The 15,925-nt window shown below is 50.6% G+C and overlaps 1 protein-coding gene and 1 non-coding gene across 6 annotated transcripts in view; both read left to right on the top strand.

Moving 5' to 3' along the window:
- GRID1 (glutamate ionotropic receptor delta type subunit 1) overlaps positions 1-15,925 on the top strand; it is a 685,448-nt gene that overhangs the window by 74,967 nt on the left and 594,556 nt on the right. The gene's annotated exons all lie outside the window — the stretch shown is intronic.
- Positions 14,644-14,738, top strand: MIR346 (microRNA mir-346). Its single transcript, NR_031210.1, has one exon. It is a non-coding gene; the product is annotated as a microRNA mir-346 (primary transcript).

Here is a 15,925-nt window from a genome sequence, read left to right as displayed (position 1 = left end):
GCTCTCCTGCAGGCATCCCCCTGGAGCTTGCCTGGGGTGACCTGGTGCCCACACTGCCTGCCATTCATGAGGCTGACAACCTCTTGTCAGCAGCAGTGATGGCTCAGAGAAGGGCCTTGGCAGTTATCTGGCAATTTGAGTGCTCCCTCTTGGGCTTATAGTGGTAATGGTTGTGGTGAAGCCTGAGAGCCAGCCCCCAGGTGCCATTTTGGGGTGGCTACCTGGGATTTCTTTGGAAGGAATGATGCTAAAGTTAAAACTCCAGTACTTTGGCCACCTTATGTGAAGAGTTGACTCGTTGGAAAAGACTCTGATGCTGGGAGGGATTGGGGGCAGGAGGAGAAGGGGACGACAGAGGATGAGATGGCTGGATGGCATCACTGACTCGATGGACGTGAGTCTGAGTGAATTCTGGGAGTTGGTGATGGACAGGGAGGCCTGGCGTGCTGCGACTCGTGGGGTCGCAAAGAGTCGGACACAACTGAGCGACTGAACTGAACTGAACCAAGCCAGATGCTTTTCCCCTAGACTGTACCCGAAGGGCCAGTGTGGGTGTTCAGTAGGACTTCTGGGTCCTCATGAGGTTCTATCTTGTTTACAGTCTCTGACTCAATTCAAGAGCAAGTTTCTAGAGTGAATGGTAATCACATTTGAGAATCACAGTGCCAAGAAAAGCCTCCTTCTGGGCTTTTTTGACCCAGGTCTCGAGCTGAACATTGCTACAGGGAACCTCCCCAGTCGATAATGTAAATGAACACACACTCTTCAAATGACAGGCACCATTATTGCCCTTACAGAATCCTGGCTGGAGACAGCGAGCTCTCTGAGCCTCCTTGAGCGTGTTCCTGGTGGGCTGTGCTGGTCCTTCGAGCTGAGGGGGTTCTTGTCCAAGACCCACCGGGGGCTCATGGTATCTGCTGCTGCTCGAAGCTTTGGCATGGCAGGGAGGGGCATCAGCGGCGAGATTCTGTAGGGAAGGCAGCCCGTGGTAAGTGAGAGTCCTGTCCTCTTGCACACACTCAGGTTCTGCCATGCACAGCTTGTCATCTGTCAGTGCATCTCTGGGTGGCCGAGAGCACTGCCACGGGGGTCTTTTCCCAAGAGGCGACGGTGTGACGCAGTAACCAGCACCTTTGGTGGGGGCAGAACATAGCAGGGACGGAGCATCTCTGGGGCGGTGGCACTGAGCCTGCCAGAAGAGCATGTCAGAGCTGAGGACACCACCCTGGCAGTCTAGGCACACCCCAGGTGAGATACCGAGGGAGGAGGAATTTCCTGGAATCTGCACGTACATCCTCTGTTGATCTGGATCCCAGCCACTTTCTGGGATGTCTAAGTAGCCTCAGAAAGTCCCAGGACAGCGGCAGTTCTGAGCTAAAAACACATGACTCAGAATTTAGGTTGATTGCATCCAACACGGGAAGCCTCTGAAAGCTGGTGCTATTAATAATTATGCCAAAACACAAGTGCATCCCAGCTGTGTGGGGCAAACCAGGAGGTGTGGTCACCCTGCTGGGGTGTACATCGTGGAGGGGGCTGGCTGGCTGTGTGCTGAGGTCTCTCTGATGGCCCGGTTGATGGGCAGAGGTCTGCCTGAGCATCACATCCTCAGGATGAGCCGCCCTTCCACTCTTTTGGGTCCTGACACAGTCCAGACAGACCATTGAATCAGGGGGCTGGGCCAAACACAAGTATAGTCATTCATGTGCATTTTTTTCTCTGTTGCAAAAGGCACTTGATAAACCAGTAGCAGCAGCTGCTTTTAATTGATAAGTTAGTTGAGGCCCTCACACAGTGCTTTGGCCTTTTCCTTCGTTATCTCCTGCTTTGAAGTGGGCACATAATTTTCAGCGAAGGGTGACTTTGTGAACGCCTAACCCATTCCTTCAGGAATATGGTGGAGACTTTGGTGACCTTTAAATCTGAGCTTCTTGTGTGGTATATGTGTTCTGTCTAGCCTTGGTTCCTCTCCTCCCTCACTGGAGCTCCTTCCCACTGGTCCTCTTGTGCCCCAGGCTACATCCATGCCTCCAAGCCTGTCTCATGCATCTTTTTGCATCTCACCCACTCCTCCTTGAGAGCCCTGCTCCTTGCAGCCTTCCAGTTGCCAAACAGAGTGGTCCCCCTCTCCCGCTCCCTAATCCCTCACTGCTCAGCAGGAGTGTGTTTCACGCATCCTGTGTCTGCCTCCCCCACCAGCCTGGGCTGTCCCGAGAGGAGGGACCATGATGTAACCATGAAACATGGTTTGACTCAGCAAACACATGTGGCTGTTTGTGTCTGACCCAGGCTCTGGGACCTTGAATGTCCCCAGACAGTGGTGGCCCAAACCAGTGGGCTTCTTGCTGGGAGGGGAGGGGGGCAGGGTCCTGAGGGCCCTAGTTTCCCCTCTGCTTCCCCGCGTGGGCGCTGATGGCGTCTCAGGGACACCAAGAGTAGGTAACTCTGATGGAGCTTTTATGCGATGCCAGGCCCCGAGCAGAGAGCTTTATTAACTCCACCACGTGGTGTGGGTATCGCTGTCATCTCTACTTCACAGATGAGGAAAAGAGGTTATAAGTCAGGTGACTCTCTCTTGGTCACGTATCTGGTGCCTGGCAGGGCAGTGATTTCATCCTGCATCTGATCCGATTCCAGGATCTTAACCATATACCGAGCTGCTGAGAAGCATTCCCTCCCTGCCCTTTGTGGAGGGCAGTCTTGCTGCAAATTCCCGCTCTGCTTCCTGTGGCCTCACTCGTGGGAGGGAGCTGGGGCCTTGTGGAGCCCGTGCTAGTTTCTCTAAACCAGTGGAAAGGCAGGAAAGGGAACCATAAAAACCAGACATTTCCCCCTCGGTGATAGCATCTTGGTGATTGCCTCCATCTCTGTCCTTTGACTGTGCAGAGATGGGGGTACACAGGCTGCTCCCCAAGGCATATTTCCTAGGTCCATGATGAAGGGCCAAGTTCCCACGGTCACTTCCCAGTGGTGGTCCAGGCTGTCTGCTACTCTTGTTTCCTCATCTGTAAAGTGGGAAGGTTAAGTATCTATTCCCTGGATTGTGGTGAAGATTAAGATAGAGTCTTAATCTATATATCTCTGCCTCTATTTGTGTCTATATCTGCCTATGTGACTAATCTGGACCTAGAGCTGCGTTTGTATGTATTAATATATAACGTATGTATTGGCTTCCCTGGTGGCTCAGCAGTAAAAATCTGCCTGCCATTGGAGCCGCTAGTTCAATCCCTGGGTCGGTCGGGAAGATCCCCTGGAGAAGGAAATGGCAACCCACTCCCGTATTCTTGCCTGGGAAATCCCATGGAGGGAGGAGGAGCCTGGTGGCCTACAGTCCATAGGGTCTCAAAAGAGTTGGACACGACTTAGTGACTAACAACAGTAGCAACAACAATGTATATGCTAATCTAGACGTACGCTTATACCAGTAGCTCCACGTGGCTGTCTCGGAGCCGTGCTGGCAGGCCGAGTGCTGTACCTGTGTTAGGCGGCTTGGGATTATTCTCACTGAAGCCAAGTGCTGGGGCACAGCGCTGGGCCTCTCTGAGGGTCTGTGAGCATGCCTGCCTTACTCTCCCACCCCGTGCTGCCCTCTGTCTCCTCCTTGCCCTGCATGGCCCCCAGGCCTGACCTGATTGTGTGGACAGGCTTCCTGTTTTGCTGATCTGTTTGGCAGGGACTCAGGACCTGGATATTTAAGCAGCTTGTTTATTAGAAGCGGCTCCCTTTCTTTCTGTGTCTGACGTCTCCCTGGCTGCATCTCTTTTGCGGGTCATTAAGAATGTCACATTTGGTTTAGGCGAGCGTGTCACCACGGGGTTTCTCTGAGAGCATCACGTACAGGGCGGTCCTGAAGGCGCCTCCCAGGAACTCCCTCGCCGGCTGCCTGAGACCGACTGAGAGATGGCGTCTGGCCCACGAGGCGTCCTGATGGCGCCAGTGCCCTGGCTCTGGGGGTGCAGAGCCTCACCAGGCCACTGAGTCTGACGATGCCGGTGCTGGGAGTGGTGCTTGCAGGAGTGCCCTGGGCCCTCACCTGGCCTGAGAGGGGCAGAGGTGAAGGTCTCTGACCGCCAGGAGAGCCCCCTTCTCATCTGTCCTGATGCGGCCTCACCACGGAGGGAAAACTGTTGACAGACGGAGTGTTGGGGTGGACAGAGCCCATGTGGGGCTGGCTGCAGGCATGGGCGTGGCCGCACCGCACCCTCCGGCCACCCCTCTGCTGTGTCCCTCTTGTGTGTCAGGACACTGGGGCCTGAGGATGACAGGGCTGTCCCAAGCCAGCCTACAGCTTGGGGCAGAGCCAGACCCGAGTGACCACAGTCCCCTTCCTTCTGCTGAACCACAGTGCCCACCAGCTCCATTCTGCCACCTACCTGCAGGCCCCTCACTGAGACTCTGCCCTTTCCTCAGAGTCTGAGCTGGGATTCCAGGACCCCCAGTGTATTTTGCTCTGATATTTGCTATGGGAATCTGGTTGAGCTCCTGGAAGCAAATCTCACAGATCCCTTCTATTACTGGATCCCCCTGGAGTTTTAACTCTGAGTTGTCCACAGTGAGCCTCCAGTAATTCGTCAACTACAGTTTCAGTTTTCCTGCCCACCACTGGTTTCCGTAGGTGAGTCTCTGCTCCAGTAAACTGCAGCTGCCTGTATTCACCTGTTAGTGATTTTCCCATGTACTCCTCTTGTATGGATCCAAGAGGAGTTGGTGATTTTCAGTTTGTTATGCTTTTTTACTTTTTGACGGAGTTATGAGTTCTAAGCTCCTTATATGCAGAACAGGAAACTGCAAGTCTGCTCTTTTTAAAACAAATTCTTAAATAGAATCTGAGGTCATTGAATTCACTCTTTTATGAATATTTAATATCCTTCTTTGTCTCTCATAACAGTTTTGGCTTAAAGTTATTTTTTCTGGATATTAGGATAGTCATCCAGGTTTTCCTTTGGTTATCATGTGCAAGAAATACCTTCTTCCAATCTTTCACTTCCAACCTACTTATGTCTTTGGACTTAAAATGTTTTTAATAGACAGCATATAGTTGAATTATGTTTTTAAAAATCCATTCTTCTAGTCTCTACCTTTGATTGGAGAATGCAACTCATTTATATGTAAAGTAATGATTGATAAGGGTTGCCTTATTCTGCTATTTTGCTGTTTGTTTCCTGTATGTCTAATAGCTTTCCTCTTCCTTTCTTTATTACTGCTTTTTGGGGGTGTATATTTGATTTTTTGTGGGTAGTGAGATCAGATTACTCTTTCATTTTCTCTTGTATATATTTCTGAGATATTTCCTTTGTCGTTACCATGAGGATTACATTTAATCTCCTAAATTTATGTAGTTTGAATTGATTCTAACTTAAGTTCAATAGCAACCAAAGAGCACAACGAGGCTCCGAAAGCAGTTGCATCCCCTTTATATCATTATCACAAGTCATGTCTTTGTACACCGTGTGTCCATTAACAGAGATTTACAATTTGAAAAAAGCATTTGTCTTTTAAATCATGTAGGAAATAAAAAATGGACTTACAGACCAGCGATACAGTAGCAATAGCTTCTGTAGCTGCCTTTACTGGGGATCATGATGTCTTCACACAGTTTTGAATCGCTGCATCCTTTCGTTTCAGCCTGAAGGAGTCCGTTTAGCGTTTCTTATAGGGAAGGTCTTGTGGTAACAGTCTCCCTTATCTTTTGTTTATCTGGAAATGTCTTAATTTCACTTTCATTTTTTATTGTGTATATATATATATATAAACATTGAATTTGTCATTTCACCATAGTTAAATGTGCATTTCAGTGACATTAAGTATGTTCACACTGTTGTGCAATCAACGCCCTCCATCTGCAGAACTTTTTTTTATCTTCCCAAACTGAAGTCTCTGTAACTGTTGAACAAGAACTCCTTGTTCCCCTACTCCCCTTCCGCTGGTCACCACCGTTATACCTCCTGCTTCTATGAATGTAACTCTTCCGCACACCGCTGGTCAGCACCGTTATACTTCCTGCTTCTATGAATGGAACTATCCCGCACACCGCATGTGAGTAGAATCGTATAGTGTTTGTCCTTTTGTGACGAGTTGACTTCATTTGACATAATCTGTCTCTCACTTTTGAAGGCAAGTTTTGCCTGGATATAGAATTTTTGGTTGTAAGCTTTTTTCCCCCATAGCCTTCTTACCTCCTTCCTTTCTGATGAGAAACTGGCCGTTAACCTTACTGAGTGTCAGGGATTGAATTATAACCCCCTCAAAATTCATATTAAAGGCTTCGCCCACAGTATTTCAGGTGAAGGTGAAGTTGCTCAGTCGTGTCCGACTCTTTGCGACCCCATGGACTGTAGCCCACCAGGCTTCTCCGTCCATGGGATTCTCCAGGCAAGGATACTGGAGTGGGTTACCATTTCCTTCTCCAGGGGATCTTCCCAACCCAGGGATCGAACCTGGGTCTCCCACATTGGAGGCAGACGCGTTAACCTCTGAGCCACCAGGGAAGCCCTAGTATCTCAGAATGTTACCTTATTTGGAAGTAGGATCACTGCATATGTAATTAGTTAAGATGAGATCATTATGGTGGGCCTTAATCCAGTATGACTGCTATTTTGATAAAAAACAAATTGGAACACAGAGCTAGACATACATAAAGAGGACTATATGAAGAGACACAAGGAGAAGACAGCCGTATGCCAGCTAAGGAGGGAGGCCTGAAACAGTCCCTTCCCTCACAGCCTTTGGGAGAGACCAGCCTGGTGGGAACGGTAACTTTCTGCTTTGCAGATAAGTTCATCTGTATCGTTTTTTAAGATTCCACGTGTAATTGATATTGTGATATTTGTCTCTCTCTGTCTGACTTACTTCACTCAGTTTGGCAGTCTCTAGGTCCAATCGTGTTTCTACAGGCGGCATTATCTCATTTTTTAAATGACTGTGATGTTCCGTTGCATATGCACCACACCTTCTCTATCCATTCCTCTGTCGGTGAATGCTTAGGTTGTCTCCGTGGTTTGGCCATTGTAAATAATGCTGCTATGAACTTTGGAGTGCATGTGTTTTTTGAATTATAGGTTTCTCCAGATATTTACCTGGGAGTGGAATCACTGAATCACATGGTAACTTTATTTTTATTTTTTTTGAGGAAACTTCATACTGTTCTCCATAGTGGCTTACATTTACATTCCCACCAACAGTGTAGGAGGGTCCCTTTTTCTCCACACCCTCTCTAGAATTTATTATTTGTAGACTTTTTAATGGCAACCCACTCCAGTGTTCTTGCCTGGAGAATCCCAGGGACGGTGGAGCCTGGTAGGCTGCCGTCTATGGGGTCGCACAGAGTCGGACACGACTGAAGTGACTTCGCAGCAGCAGCAATGGCCATTCTGAGCAGTGTAGGATGGTACCCTCTATTTCCTTTTGGATACTTTCTTTTGCTATGTCTTTAAGTTCACTAATCTTTTTTTCTACTATATCTAATCCAACATTAATTTATTTTTTAATCTCATAAATTGGAGTTTTTCCCTCTAGAAGTCTAATTTGCATCTTATTTAATTCTTTCATGTCTCTCCTTAGCTTTTTAACACATGGCATTTAGTAATAATGACTGTTTTAATATTCTTGTCTGCTAATTCGGACATCTGTGCCAGTTCTGGTTTGGTTTTGATTGGTTGATTTTCTCTTCATATGGTTTGCATTTTTCTGCTTCTTAAACATGCCTCCTGAATTTTGTGTGATTACGTGCATTGTGATGGGTATTTTATATTTTTAGAAGTATCCTTGAACTTTACTCTGGGGTATAGTTAAGTTACTTGGAAACAGTTTGATCCTTTTGAGTCTTGATTTTCCATTTGTCAGGCAGGACCACAGCTACTGCTGCTGAGGCAGAATCTGTGTGTGTAACCTCCCACTGTCCTGTAAATCATGAGGTTTTCCAGTCTGGTTGGAAACAGGCACTGTTTGTAGCCCTGTGTAAATGTCAGGCACTAGTCCCTCAAATCTTTTTGAGGTTCTTTTCCTGGTGTTGGAAAAGGTTTACTCTGCTAAAGACTTAAGTGGGACCTTCTGAAAATTCTGATTTCTCTGTCTGTATACTTCTCTCTCTTTTCTGGTCTGTGAATTCTGGCTGTCTTTGTCTTCTTGAACTTTCAGCTTTAAATCCTTAACTCAGGACACCTGCGTGTCATCTGTGTCCCCTTCATGTCTGCCCAACCCCTGTGTCACCCTAGAAACTCTCTTAGGACAGGATAATGAGGCAACTGTAGAGGCGCCTTGCTTTCCTTTCTCAGGGTCTCAGGATCTGTCCTTTGTTGTCTCATGTCCAGTGTCTTATAAACCATTTAAAATATATTTACCCCCCTCCCTTTGTTACAGGAGTCAGGGTAAATCTGGTCCCTGTTACTCCATCTTGGTCAGAAACAGAAGCCCAAATGTTACTGTTTTTTTAAAAGAAGATTTTGTTTGTTTACTTATGGCTGCCCTGGGTCTGCACTGCTTCATGCACTCTTTCTCTAGTTGCAGTGAGCAGGGGCTGCTCTCCAGTTGCGGTGTGCGGTCTTCTCGTTGTGGGGGCTTCTCTTGTTGCGGAGCTCGGGCTCTGGAGTGCACAGGTCGCAGTAGTTGCTGCACAAGGGCTCGGAGAAGGCAATGGCACCCCACCCCAGTACTCTTGCCTGGAAAATCCCATGGACGTAGGAGCCTGGTGGGCTGCAGTCCATGGGGTCACGAAGAGTCGGACACGACTGAGCGACTTCACTTTCACTTTTCACTTTCATGCATTGGAGAAGGAAATGGCAACCTAATGCAGTGTTCTTGCCTGGGGAATCCCAGGGATGGCGGAGCCTGGTGGGCTGCTGTCTATGGGCTTGCACAGAGTCGGACATGACTGAAGCGACTTAGCAGCAGCAGCAGCACAAGGGCTCGGTAGTTGAGGCTTGTGGGGCTCCAGAGCACAGGCTCACTAATTGCAGCTTACGGGCTTAACTGCTCTTTGGCATGAGGAATCTTCCCAGACCAGGGATTGAATCCGTGACCCCTGGCCTTGGCAGGTGGATTCCTTACCACTGGACCACTAGGGAAGTCCTGTTATTTTTAATGTTGATAATTTGGTTTTATTTAGTGATTGAGGGAACAGAATGGATAAAGATGTGAGGGATGATGGAGAGGAGACAATTGTTGGAATGAGGTGGGAAGGGATGATTTAATTATTTTACTTGTTCTTGATCAATACTCTTTGCCACACTCCAGAGTGTATTGGGTGGAATAATTTATAGCCCCTGCCTTTTAGAAGCCCAGGATCTGAAGGGGTGGAGGAGGTGGTTTATAGTTGTTTTAATCAGGAGACACAGTTGCTGAGACAAAGCAGGTGTTTCATGTTTCCAAACTATGAAGGATTAGGTTCATTTAAAACATTTTTTATTGAAAGCAATTTTAAATGCTATTCCAGGAAGGGTTACAAATCAGGGAAGGTTTGTTCAGCCCTTAAGGGAAGAGGATGGTTAATTCTGTGAAGAGGTTCTAGGAAGGAGCCTGAGACTTGGGATCAGAAGATTCGTATGTGAGCCCCTAGGGTCCTCTCCCCTTAGGGAGCATTAGCTTCTGCATGCACAGTAAAATAAGATAATGGCAGGCATCTTGGAGGGTTTTCATGAGGTGCACATGTAGCATACCCAGCATGGTGCCTAGCACCTAGGAGGCGATCAGCAAAAGTGGTTCCCATGTCTTTGTGCAGAATGAGCCTTGCTTTGTATCTTTGCACAGCGTGACTCTGATGGGCATTTCCTCATGAGTCCCAAGTACCCAGGCGTGTCAGACTTTCCCCAGAAAGGAGCTGTGGAGGCTTTGGCTTATGGACTATATTATGAGAGGTGCAGTTTCAGGCTCTAATGGGACCCCTTGTTCATGAGGAGTAACCCCCTGTTATGTCAGGGCTTCCCTCATGGCTCAGATGGTAAAGAATCCACCTGCAATGCAGGAGATCTGGGTTCTATCTCTGGGTTGGGAAGATCCCCTGGAGGAGGGCATGGCAATCGACCCCAGTATTCTTGCCTGGAGAATCCCCGTGGACAGAGGGGCCTGGCGGGCTATAGTCCATGGGATCACAAAGAGTTGGACATGGCTGAGTGACTAAGTACACACACCTGTTATGTCCCTAAATAAGACAAGTCTGAGGGCTTAGAGGAACAGCAGAAAGCAAATAGGAGGTGCCCCCGTCTCCAAGAAGTTGCTGCCAACCTGCCTCAAAAGTGTCTTCTGCTTGGGCACTGAGACTGAAGGACAGAGAAAGCAGTCCTAGGTGGGGCCTGAGGAAGGGGCCACGTCCTGTGCTCAGGGAGGAAGAGAGGATGGACTAAGTGAGGACGGGGACGAGAGGGCTCTTAAGCGACAAGGGATCAGTGGAGGCCAGGATTCAGCTGCCCCAGAGGAGCCAGAAATGGGACTTCTCAGATGCTCCCATCTGTCTGCGTGTGTAGGGGGGAGCGTGGGAAGCATAACTTGGAGCGCTGGCATGGTGGCTTCAGAGCACCCAGCTCACCCGCAGCCTGGGCCTCTGTGTGCCTTGTGGACGACAGGTGGTGGTATCTCGGGTATAGCCTGTCCTAAGGCGGGTGCTGGTGCCCCTGCCTCCCCATGCCAGGACTTAGTGTTCAGTCTGGGTCACCCTGCTCCCTACTCCCCAGACGTCTTTGATAAAGTTAATCAGAGGAACTGGCAGCCATGAGCGCTGAAGGACTCCCAGAGCACGAGGCACTTTGCATGCAGTGTTTGTGCTCTAGATGGTTTAAGAATGCCCTTGTTGGGCAGGTATGGTGGCATCTGTTTTATGATCAGGAAGCTGAGGTTCACAGAGGTGAAGGCTCTTGTCCAAGGTCACAGATATGTCTTCACTTGGATTTGAACGCAAGTCTATCTGCCTTGAGACCTCGGTCTTTCTAACATGCCCCAGTTTCTCTTCCTTGTTTGGATTTAGTTGTGTGAAACACAGTCAGAGTAGGCTGACATCGAAAACCACGCCCTGTTAGTGGTGTCCAGCCAAGTCCTGACGTCTGCACTTTCCTGGGCAGGTATGGGGAGCATTGTTCCTTCTCCCCTTGCTTTGCCACAATGCGACGGTGACAAGCAGCTTGCAGATCTTGGCTTATTTCTTGCTCAGGTCACATGTGCATCAGGGGCTGGCCCAAGGCTGCTGCTAGCCCATCGTCATCTTCCTCACTCCAGGAACCAGCTTGGGCAGCAGTGCACTGAGCCACCGTTGGCGATATGGGTAGAGAATCAAGGACCAGCTCTGAAACTTCTGCCCGGAGTGAACACATATCACGACTGCTTGCATTTCATTGGCCCGAGCAGGTCACCTGCCAGGCCTGGCTCAGTGGCACGGAGGAGTGCTTGGGCATTGATGACAGCAACAGTCTGCAGTGGGTGCTCTGTGCTGTCTCATCAGGGGTGACTTACAGAGTCCCTGTGATGCTCTCCTGAGCTGGGGATGCTCAGGGGAGAAGGGTCCTGCTCCCTGCCTCTAGGAACTCATCGTCTAGCGGCAGGATAGTCAATCCTGTCAAGAGAGGGATGCTTCTGAGTGAGAGGAACTGTGTGTGATACAGACGAGGTGTACACAGGGCTGTGGGGTACACGGGAGCGGTGATGTGTTCTGCCTAGGGAGAACTGCACGTGAGGGGCAACCTCTGAACCCTTGGTTCAAAGATAAGAAATCCAGAGCAAGGGTCAAGGACAGGGGCTCTGCCTTCTGAAGGACAGGAGGTGTGAAGCACAGAGAGAGCGTGGGGATAGGTGAAGCCACTGAGCTGTATGTGTGAAGTCCAGGGTCCCCTGGGACTGGTGGGAAGGGGAAGAAGATGGCGAGGAGGGCGGGCCAGGAGTGGGACTCCTGCGGTTTTGCTGTCTTGTTGCTGAGCTGCGGTTGGAGTTCTGGCTGGAGGGTGTGGTGGGCACTGAAATGCCTGTCCAGAAAGCCTGGCCTGGCTCCCTTCCCCACATGCAGTAGCCTAGCCTGGGTTGCTCTAGGCTGCAGAGTGGGTCTCAACGCGCTCCCCTGCCGGCAGCCTGTGCTGTTCCCCCAGGGGGGATGAATCAGCTCCATTCTTCAAGAACAAAAGCTCCTGGGTTGCCAGGGAGATGCAGGGGGCTGCTGCCTGCACTTCCTGGAGCTGTGGTTTGGTGTCAGGAAGAGATGGGCACGGGGCTCCGGAGCCCTGTCCTGAGTAGGGTGGGGTCGCACACCAGTGGCCTGTCCCCCCGTCGCCCTCGTTGAATGGGGCTCTCTGTGCGTCAGAGCTGAGCAGAGGCTCTGCAGTGGGACAGAAACTTGTGCTGGAACGTGGCTCTGTTAGTTGATGGTTGTCCTCAAACCGTTTGAGGTAGTAATACCCAGCTTGCAGGGTGGCTGAGATATTGCATAAGGGAATAGATGGAAAGTCCTCTCTCCGTTCATTTATTCAATAAATGCTTCTTCTTGTCAGCGGTGCCGAGCGCTCTCCCAGGGCTGGAATCCATGCAGTGACGTGAGGCTGACATGGACTGTGCTGGCCAGACAGCCTGGCTGGCACCATCCTCAGCACATGGGGACACTCACTAATGGTAGTTATGCTTCTTCCTGAGGTCAGGAGATCTGCAGGGCGAGGAGAGGAGTCCTCCCAGGTTTGGAGTATTTCTGGGAAGTAGAGGAATCGGGGAGTCCCACTCCGTGGTGTCATCGCCCTGCTGGAAAGGGGGTAGGGCTCATGGGAGGATTCTGTGGACTTAAGCTCTGTCCTGGCTGTGAGTCCCAGAAAGTATTGGGGAGAGGGAGTTTCCTGAGCCAGTGAAAGCTGCTGCAGTCGGCTTTGGAACTCACCGTGGAGCCACGGTCCAGGGCCGAGTGGGTCTTCCCCATCTCTCTTAGCAGGCCGCAGAGCCAGCTGTGGAGAGCTCGGCTGGAAGGCTCTGAGCTGAGCTGACACCCCATCAGCTGATTTGGGAGTTGGAGAGTGGGGCAAAGGCCCTTCCCTGGGAGAGGATCTTTCTGTCCCCACTGTATTAAACCTGCCACCCAGTCACACGTGGGTGGAGGAAGCCTTGGGCCAGATTCAGGCAGCGTGGGAGGGAGGGGAGGGTAGGTGCTGAGTCGAGGGGCCCCTCGGCTGTGTGGAAGTGCTGGGAATCTCTGAAGTGCACGTGGGGATCACATATGGTGGTTTGGGGGTTGTTGACGGCACCCAGGAGCGCTGTGTGTGTCGATTCTCCATGACGGGGTTTGGGGGAGCAGGAGGGGTGTGCTGGAGGAGCTTTCTGTTGGGGTCATTGGTGCTGTGCTTTGTGGGGCTGATGGCAGGTCCTGGAGTCAAAGGTGTGTTGGAGAGTAAGTGGTGATGGCTATTTAGGGAAGATGGTTGACGATGTGGTGAAGGGCAGGGCTCAGCGAGGATGGGGTGGGGACTACTGGCCATGGGATCATCAGTGCCTCTTCCTGAGCTCTGTCTGCCTACCCCAGGGGGGCAACTTCAGGCTTTCCTGGATAGAGAGGCATCTGGATCTGAGGAGCAAGCGGATGTGAGGGGCAGGCACAGAAGGGGAGGGGTTGAGCCAGCAGCATAGGAGCCTGGGCTGCTGCTCAACGACTTTGCAGACCCACAGGGTCATTACTTGTCATTGTCACTGGGGAAAGTTGCAAAATGAAAATTAACTGTCGGAGAAGATTGATTCGTTTGATGTCTAACCAGGAGCAGCCTTTTATTGCTGTAAAATGTTGGTTTTCTCTCTCTGCCAGAGACAGGTAAGTCTTAGTGGCACTGAAGGAAGACAGACCCCTGATCAGAATCTTACCGAAAATGTGGCCCATGGGGTTCAGTCCTCCTTCCTCCATCCTCCAAGGACGCAGGGGTAGGACCTGGTGTGTGATTTCATTCAGGGGGCAAAAACATGTCTGTGGGCCTGCCAGCCACGTGGGCAGGGCTGGGGATAAGGCTTGGGGCGCTGGGTTCAGACACATCTGGCCTTAAATCCAGACTGGGCCACTTAGAAGATTTGTGTCCTGGGCAAACCTCAGTGTCCTCATCTCTAGAATGGGAGGGATATACCTAATTATGTCTTAGACCCTAAATCTCAGCACAGTGCCTGGCCCAGGTTATTAGAGGGTGGGCCTGGGTCTTGCTGAAATGATCAGAAGCTGATGTGGTCTAGGACACAGGTCACTTTCCAAGTAGCACTCAAGTGTGAGCATGAGATTGAGGGCAAGACACGGATCAATGGAGGGAATAGTGAGGAAAGTAGAGTAGGAAGCCAGTGAGAATAGCTCTTTAAGATGAGACTGTCCAAGCTGGGAGTGTCAGGAGCTCAAGCCTACTGAGGGCTGGACAGAGTGAAGCTTCAGGCCAGACTGGCCACCTGAAGCCCTGGCCTATCCCCATTGTGTGGCCAGGGGGCTTCTTCTTGCCATGACATTTTTCTTGCTTAAACATGCCTTGGAAGCCAGGAATTGGGCAAGTGCCTGGCTTTGATGGCAGATGGCATTATTCAGGGGCTTTCTGTGGGTTAGGAAATAGCCATCCTCCCTTGGGGAGCTTTTGGATGACCAGGTGCAGTCAAGTTCAGATTGGAGGGGCTTCTGAGTCTGCAGGTCCGAGGAGGAAGGGGCTGTAGTGACTCGGCGGGCAAGCATGTGGGGGTCTCTGTGTTGGGCGTCTGTCTGCCCGCATGCCTGCCTCTCTGTTGCTCTGAAGGAGGCAGGGGCTGGGCTTGCAGCTGCCTGGGCAGAGCGGATCCTGCGTGGGACACAGCTCTTCTCTCTGGTTACAGACTCACCGCTTCGCTCCCCACCCACCTCGACAGTCAGCGTGGGGCATCCGGCCAGGTTCTCCCGGGCGAAGAGATTGTGGAAGTCTCGTTCTCCAGGCAGAGCAACCAGCCCTCTGGAGGGTGTTCAGGGAATGGCCTTGCAAGGGGACAGCCCCTAGAGGGGTGTGGTGAGCTCAGACTGGGTATGAGCTGGGCAACGATACATCCAAGGAGCCTGCATCTGAAGCTATGTGGTGGTGGGGCGGGGGGGCGGGTAGCAAAGCTCAGGAGTCACCCAGCCCTGGGCTGGCCTCCAGCAGATGAGCCAGGGTGCAGACTCTGGCCCTGAGGGTGGGGGCGTGTTATTCCCAGGGGCAGACAAGATACAGGGAGGAGAGGCAGGGAGTTTCAGCAAGTTTCCAGACCAAGGAGATGCTGCAGAGACCCAGAAGAGGAAAGGAGATGACAGAAGAAGCACAAATGGGCAGTGGGGTTGCCAGTCTCCAAGGTGGGAGGAAATTGAAGTCTGAGGGTCCCAGGGTTTTACCTCCCATAGGGTGGTTGGCACTGCAGCTGCTGGGGTGGTAGAGGAGAGTGCCCAGCTGGTATCGTTTGTGGATCAGCCTGCCCTGCTAGAGAGGCTGTTAGGTAGAGAGGCTGAAGACGAGGTGAATGCATCCTGAGGTCCCGTACTAAAAACAATTTAAAAAACTTGACCTGGGGGTCAAAGGTCTAGATTCTGCTGTGAGCTTGCTGAGAGCCCTGGGCAAGTCCCAAGCCCTCTCTGGTTTTCCGTTATTCTTCTCTTTAAAAAACAAGGCATGGCTTAAAAAAAAAAACAAACTTTCAAACATTTCAAGCAGTGTGACTACTGGTTCAAGTGAAATGTTCTAGTATTGTTTCTATGCTTAACTGAGTGAAGGAGGTAGGATGGGTGGGGTGGGGATGCTGGGCTCTGCTCACCTTCCTTCTCATTACAGGACACGTTTAGGGCCCAGTGGTTGAGCCTGTTTCCACCGCTGTGCTTATAAATGCTTGCCTTAGATTTTTAAAATTATATATACTTTAAGCCAATGTTTACTGAGCACTTGATATGCGCTTGGCACAGTCTAAACATTTCACGAGTTTTAACTCATTTACTTCTCACAACAACCCTAGGAATGAGATGGGG

Source organism: Bos taurus, chromosome 28 (assembly GCF_002263795.3).
Source record: "Bos taurus isolate L1 Dominette 01449 registration number 42190680 breed Hereford chromosome 28, ARS-UCD2.0, whole genome shotgun sequence".
Lineage (NCBI taxonomy): Eukaryota > Metazoa > Chordata > Mammalia > Artiodactyla > Bovidae > Bos > Bos taurus.
This window is presented reverse-complemented; position numbering and strand designations above follow the sequence as displayed.